Source organism: Protopterus annectens, chromosome 11.part0 (assembly GCF_019279795.1).
Source record: "Protopterus annectens isolate FY-2018-M chromosome 11.part0, PAN1.0, whole genome shotgun sequence".
NCBI lineage: Eukaryota > Metazoa > Chordata > Ceratodontiformes > Protopteridae > Protopterus > Protopterus annectens.
Genome location: NC_056745.1, coordinates 744,736,757 through 744,744,154, shown reverse-complemented (window position 1 = coordinate 744,744,154; position 7,398 = coordinate 744,736,757). Strand labels below are relative to the sequence as shown.

The 7,398-nt window shown below is 35.6% G+C and overlaps 1 protein-coding gene across 2 annotated transcripts in view; it reads right to left on the bottom strand.

Moving 5' to 3' along the window:
- Nucleotides 1-3,915: 3,915 nt before the first annotated feature.
- PTHLH (parathyroid hormone like hormone) overlaps nt 3,916-7,398 on the bottom strand; it is a 29,469-nt gene continuing 25,986 nt past the window's right edge. For both annotated transcript variants that reach the window (XM_044088194.1, XM_044088195.1), the window contains exon 5: nt 3,916-7,398. This exon is cut by the window's right edge and continues 493 nt beyond it. The gene's annotated coding sequence lies outside the window, so the exon portion shown is untranslated.

Here is a 7,398-nt window from a genome sequence, read left to right as displayed (position 1 = left end):
ATAATCTAAAGAAACACAGAATTTATTTTTTATAATACCTAAATAAGTGAATAACATTTTAAAACAATAAACTTCGGGGTACTCTAGACATGAGAGCTATTCAGCATTCAAATATCTATAAAATGAGTAGACTTTTGCACATATTCCTTGTTCTTTTCTATGAATGAGTGAAAACAAGAAAAATAATTTCCCTCATTTTAAGTAAATCATGAATAACGATAAAATACATGAAGATGCCTTACTATGTTTGCAACAGTTGTTCAGCTTCTAACTATGCACAAATTCAATGGTATTTCACTTACAATGGTAGATGAGTATTTTCTTTTTAATTTTGAAAAGAAGTAAGAAACATATATATTTTGAATCTGCCACTTTTTCCAGAAATACAATACTCATGCATACATTCATTCATTTTCTGATACTGACAGGGTTTCAGGTGAACTGATGTTTATTCTAGCACTATAAGACAGCAAACCAGTCCTGAATGAGATGCCAATTCATCAGTCTACGTATGCGCATACATGCACATGCAAAAGCATGCATGTGCATGTATGCACACAAATGAATAAACATGCACACACACATGCACATACACACACATGCACATGAAGAGACAAGCATGCACACTCAAAAATATATATACACACACAGATGTGTGTGCACACAGAAACACCTGGACACATACACTTGTGCACATGTGCAGACACACATGTGTAAATAAGCTCAAATACACATGCACACACTCCAACATGCACACGGGCACTCCAACACACACACACACACACACACACACACACACACACACACACACACACACACACACACACACACACACACATACACACACACACTTACTCCCAGTTGCATTCAGCTTAGAAGTTTGCTAATTCAAACAATCAGAAATAGTTTGTATGTGGGATGATGTCAAAGATGCCTTATAAACATTTGCATGCACATGCAGGATATGCAGTCTTTACAAAGTGAGCACTCCAGAGAGGAACTAAAACTAGAGAATCATGTGATGTGAGGCAACATTGCTGACCTCTACACCCTTTGCCATTCACATACTTCTTCCAAAATTAAAAAAAAAAATATGCTGAAACCAAAAAAAGGAAACAAGTTAGAATCTGTCAGGCCTGGCAGTGAGTTGGAATGTTTTTTATTTGTACCATACAAGGTTAATTTCTATATCTCATTCATGGCGTTGTCACTCATATAAACTTTTGTAGACTAGCACAAAGTAAAAATGTATCTACTCACTAAACTGTCTTTCGGCTTTTCCCGGTTAGGGGTCGCCACAGCAGAACTCTGGTCCACTAATGATTGGCAGTAGATTTTTATGTGCTGGCTTGCCGGGCCTAACACACAACCTTCAATGAAGGAATGCCCATTCACGCATATCGACACACAGAAGGAGCTCTAACTGAGAATCGAATGTGCAACGTCTAACTGTGAGGCGACAACGCTACTGCAGCACCACCACCAATGTATCTACTCACTGGACCCAACAAATTCCTATATTCTGCATGTGTGTGTTTTGCGTATGTACATATGTGTATATAAATACATATATATTGTTAGTTATAGGCAGGCATGCATACATAATCACACAAACACAGACACACACATATACATGCATACACACATACACAAGCACAGATATATGAGTAGATGTTATGTATTGAAATGCGCAAGTAGTGAAGGACAAGTGATTGATGCCAGCATCTTTGAAAATGTATTTAGTGAAAAAATCTAAAACATCACAAATATAACTGATTGCAAAATGAAAAAAAGTTTCCTTTGTGATCGGTAAACCATAACCCTCCACTAAACAAAAGACACCCTGCCTCACCTTATTAATGTATGCTAATCCTAAACCTGCCACTGTCCCTAACCTTGCACCTTATCTTAGAAAAACCTTTTCCATAACACTACCATTGCACAACACACACATAGCATACACCAACATACACACAGAGAAAAAACAAAACACTAAATCCTCTCCCTACCCAGTCCTTATTCTAACCCTTGCAACAAACACATGCATAATTCTCCCATCCTTACTGCAGAAACATTTGGTATATCCAAAAGTTTAGACATTAAAATTCCCTCCCCCCACTTACCTTACCCAAACGCACTCAGTCTTCCTTCTTTCAGCATCTACAGTACTTGAAAATATTCCCTTTAAGTGAATTCTCAACACACATCACCCTGATTCAACAAAGTGAAATGCTTCTCTCTCTCTCTCTCTCTCTCTCTCTCTCTATGCCCCCCACACATCCCCTACTTATATATACTAACTCTGAGATCGCACAATCACACACACAAAGGTAACTCAAAGCCACACATTTCACGGCCCCTTGCGCACACACATCACAGCCAAAACACACACTAACATACACTAAAGCCCCTAACCAACACAGTCATACATACTTACCTGAACTTACACCTATCCATTCACACACTGCAACACCAGAACATCCGAACTTCAGGATTTGAATTTCGCGCTTCTGGAGTTTCGCACTTTCAAGCTTTCGAGATTTAGAATTTCGAAATACTGAAATTCGGGATTTCAGTATTTTGGGATTCTATAGTGAACCTATATATATGTATATATATATATATATATATATATATATATATATATATATATATATACATATACATATATATTTATAGCTAGACAGACAGTTGGATTAAATCCCTTACATACATACATACATGCCTCTGTCTGGTGTTCTTAGTGGGCTGTGTGTTATGTGCTGCTTTCTATCTTTCTTTCTTTCCACACATTAAAATTCATTCACTTTCTCTTGTGTGTTTATAATGTTCATCCTTTGATGTTTCTTCTCTCTGTGTAGTATGGCTTCATTACAATGTAGTTTACAGGAAATGAGTTTCAATTTACTATGAACCATAAATTGTTTGTGCATTATTGCTGGCACTGATTTAGCATACTGAAGAACAAATTTCTACCCAGAAGTTTTTTTTTAAGAAAATGTTTAATTCTCTGTTTATTCATGTGCTGCTGCATATTGCTTTTGATATGAATTTTGGTATGCTTTGTCCTTTCTTTGCAAATTCATCATTGACAACATGTGCTTGTTTCTTGTTTACTTACAAATTTTTGTTTTCTGTGGAGCCAAAGCTCTGTTAAAATGTCAATAAAATATACACCATGCCATATTTAAGGGTACATCATTATATAAAAGCTAGTTAATTGCACTCACGGGGTTTGCTAAAATATAGAGCTATAATATCCCCAAATTATTGTAAATATTTAACAGTATCAGAAGAGTAACCAGTCACCTTATAGTAGTTAAGAAGTCATAAAAATTCCCTACCACATGTTATAGAATAGGTAGCAAAAGTGGAGATAATTAAGGCATAAACAGTGACCAAATTAAAAAAAAAAATTATATATATATATATATATATATATATATATATATATATATACTTATTGTAGAAAAGCCATGCAAAATATTTGAATCTGTCACTGATGTTGCTCTGCGAGGTTATTTAGGCAATCAGCTCAGTTAGTAGTGTTGCTTGGACAGAATTGAAGAACCTCAGATAATCTTTGCTGTGCAGTAAACTAGCAAGTTTTAATTATATGGTACAACACAATAAGCTGTGCAGTTATACTGCCCCTGTGCAGAACTAAATGGATGTAGTCCGTAAGTAGACTACACTACCACATTTTGGAAGCCACACCTCATTATGATGATAGACATTTTTTGGAAGCCACATCTCATGATGATAGACATTTTGGAAGCCACACCTCAATATGATGATAGCTAAGAGTAGTTTAAAGATGTACAGTGTAAATGATACAGGATCAGCAAGGATAAGTGTTATATGCAATCGACTAGGCTCAAAATTGTGTACCATGAATGAAGCAGGGGACAGCAATATGTTCATACATAGCCATGAATTTAATCATATAATAAATGACATCATTTGGTTTTAAGCATGTTCATCGTCTTTAACAAACAGACATTTACTGACACTCCCTTAGTCATGCACCCCCGTGATACACTTTTATCAGGATAATTTCATTGTATCATGTAACTTCTGTGCTCTTTTTTGATGGAAATTGGTTGCCTTGTACTTCATCTGTAACACAAATATTGCTCAACAACTTTATATATACAGACATAGTAGTGTAACAAATCAGAATGACAGCTTAAGGTTTGCTATACACTAACACACAAGAAAAAAACAAATACAAGTACAACGTGATTTATATAATGCTGTTATCCTTTCTTGTAATTCCTAGCTTACTGAGATGGCTTCTCAAACTCCATTCTCAGGGGTATTTTGGTAAGTAAAATCTGGATAGACAGGCCACACATGAATTAAATTAGTTAATCATTGTAAAAATACAGCATAGTACAGTAAATTATAATGCATTTTTTAAAGTCAAGTATGGACTAAACTACAAAATAGCAAGCTTCACCAGAAATTCAGCACTTAAATTGCCCATTTAGAACATCTCATGAACGTCCGGATTACTGTATAATGCAGTATCAAGCATAACAGTGTTTACAGTCATAATACTGTTACATAACTATATATACTATTAGATAACTCATTACACCTGGGCCGGCCAGATGCCATGATGTCCATCTATGCCATCAGTGGCATTGTAATAATGATAATGGGTTATGGAAGGCCTGACAGGAAGGAAGGAAGGCTGACATGGTAATTGATCAGTGTACATTCCTGAATGGACAGTTGTATCAGTACATGGTGTTGCCATAACAAACATCAGTGAGTGTAGAGCATATTTTATTAATTTTTTGTACCTAACTGAAGTATTTAGTGCTAGACACAATGGAAACATTCCTGGGCAGAGAAGATCAGTGAATAAACTGTTACTTCTGCCTGTGAACCAGCAGTCAAATTTATTTACACTGACTTGTATTGCAGCTTCCTCACAGGTACCTTATTGCTTGCACAGGAGTTAACAATTTTACTGTAGTCTTACTCCAGCTAGCAACCTTTGGCACATTCATAAAACCAGGTGGATCAGATTACATAAAGCCATGTGGATCAGATTACATAAAGCCAGGTGGATCATATTACATTCAACCTTCATAGACCTTAAATGAGTACTGATTGGCCAGATATCTGGAATGGTAATCTTCTTTTGGGAGCAGTAAATAAAGCCATTTACTCACTGAATGGAAGAAGCTTTGATTTTCTTCCGAGTATTGTCTCATACTACTACTACTAAACAAAATCATACGCTGCCTGCCTTGTTCTTACCACTAGGCATCTTGTTAAAGCTAAGATTCTACTGCCTAGCTAAGGTTCATAGATAGTTGCTAGGCATGCAGTCTAGAAAGCCATTTAAGTGTATAGCCCAAAGTCCCAATTGTGCCAGAGTACTGTGTCATTAAGTGACTTGGTTAATATCATACAATATGCAAATGAAGGTGGAAAGATTCAAACCCTGTATCCTTGGCACAGGAAGCAGCTCATTAAGAAATCAGAGCTTTAGTCCTCTGCACTGTTAGAATCCCTACAGCAAGAATTTGCCAAAAGATACAAAAAATGCTGTCATGATGATAAACTACTGCAATAATCCATATTGAATACTGGGGTTATATCAGAGGATAATTTAAAAAAGTATAATGCATTTCCATTAAAATTGTTTCACCTTAAATAGGCATCGTCAGATTAAGGAGCATACTAAAAATCTTGAAATGTACCTACTCTGGGAATGAATGGGGATCTAAAATCTGATGGGTCCACTAAATGATCAGCTGACCACTACAGGTGTTAAGGAAGCAATTATAATAAGTAATAAAACCCACCTCTGCTAAAAAATGAACTATCAGTACAAAAATACAAAATACTTAAAGCTGATATAATAAGTATAATAACTTGTAATAGTGTGTGTTCAGTATAGATATATTGACAGGTATATTTCAATGTTATATTTCTAGCCTGTTTTCTTTTCTTGAAACTGGAATTTCTTAAGTATGGGTCATAGTCATTTAAATAAAATGTAATTTTCTTTTGCCTGCACTGTTGTGTTAGTGTTTTATATTCTTCTAACGCAGCAAACAGGCAGAAGCTTTACAGCATTACTAAAAACTCTAAGCTAGAATTTCCCCATAAATAATGGTTTCAGTCTTCAGAATCATCATACAGTTATATTAGTGGAGTTAGAATAACAGTGTCTTCACTATTTAATAAATAAGTATGCAAATGAGCTTTTCTCAAGAAGTATAGGAAAATGCTGGCTTACCTGTCACAAAATTTTACAATGTTTCTGGTATGGGCTACAGCCCAATGTCAAGACTAGGGGTTTCAATCCTGCCAGAATGTGAATGTACACTGACAGACCGTCCACAGCCTTGCCTGCAATGTCCATATTGGCAATGGAGGCAAGACTCAGGGCAGGGCATAATGAAAAGAAATCTAATCAGACCAGTGATGATGTTTTATCTCAGACCCAACCCTTACCCCAGTTAGTGGTGTGCCTATAGCCAGCAAGAGCGAGAATGACCGAGTTAGAACGGCAAGGTGGGGTTTAATGGCCTAGGTAGGAGGGGGCCAAAAGTGAATAAATAAACAAAAAGATTAATAAATAAAAACGTATATGGATACTGCACTATTTAGTTAATATGTCATGGCAATGTCACTTTTGAGTTACATGCAATATTTGCACAACTGTAGACAGTGCAGTTTTTTTCATTGTCTTTTCATTTAAGTATGCATATACATTGAAAACAAACACAAATAAGGATACTTTTTTAGCTTACAAGATCTAAATATTGGCTCTAGGTTTTTAAACCTAGTCATATTGCTTAACATTTTTTTTTTTGCTGAATGAATTAGCTTTGCAAGAGTCCTTTGCCAAGAGAAACTCAAGCATAGTTTAGAACTGTCATGTACAGGAACTGCCTGATGCACAACTCTTTTTTTAAACAAGTCTCTGGAATAGATTGTGGTAGAACTGGCGCTTGTGGTCTGCCCTGTACCTATTGATTAGAAAAGAATACATCAGCATGGAATGTATTGACTTAATTAGTGGCACATTTTAAAAAATGAATTTCTCTTTGCTGTCAGTACTGTGAATCCCCACATACAAATTCTGTTCTTAGGCTAAAACACAGATAAGTTCAAAAATCACAAATAAATACTAGCACAACATTTCAAAATAATATATACATATATATCAGAGTGTTGTATCAGCTTGTTACTAAAACATTGCTTTAAAGTGGGTTTTAGCTCTTTTATCTGTAGCACTGGCTATTCAACATTGCTTCAAAACTAAGTGAGATTTTAATACGTGTCTATATGTGCTAGAAGTTTACAATAATTATACTGGCACCAGAATTACTGTGTGTGGAATATGCTTATTACTATGAGCCCTAATTG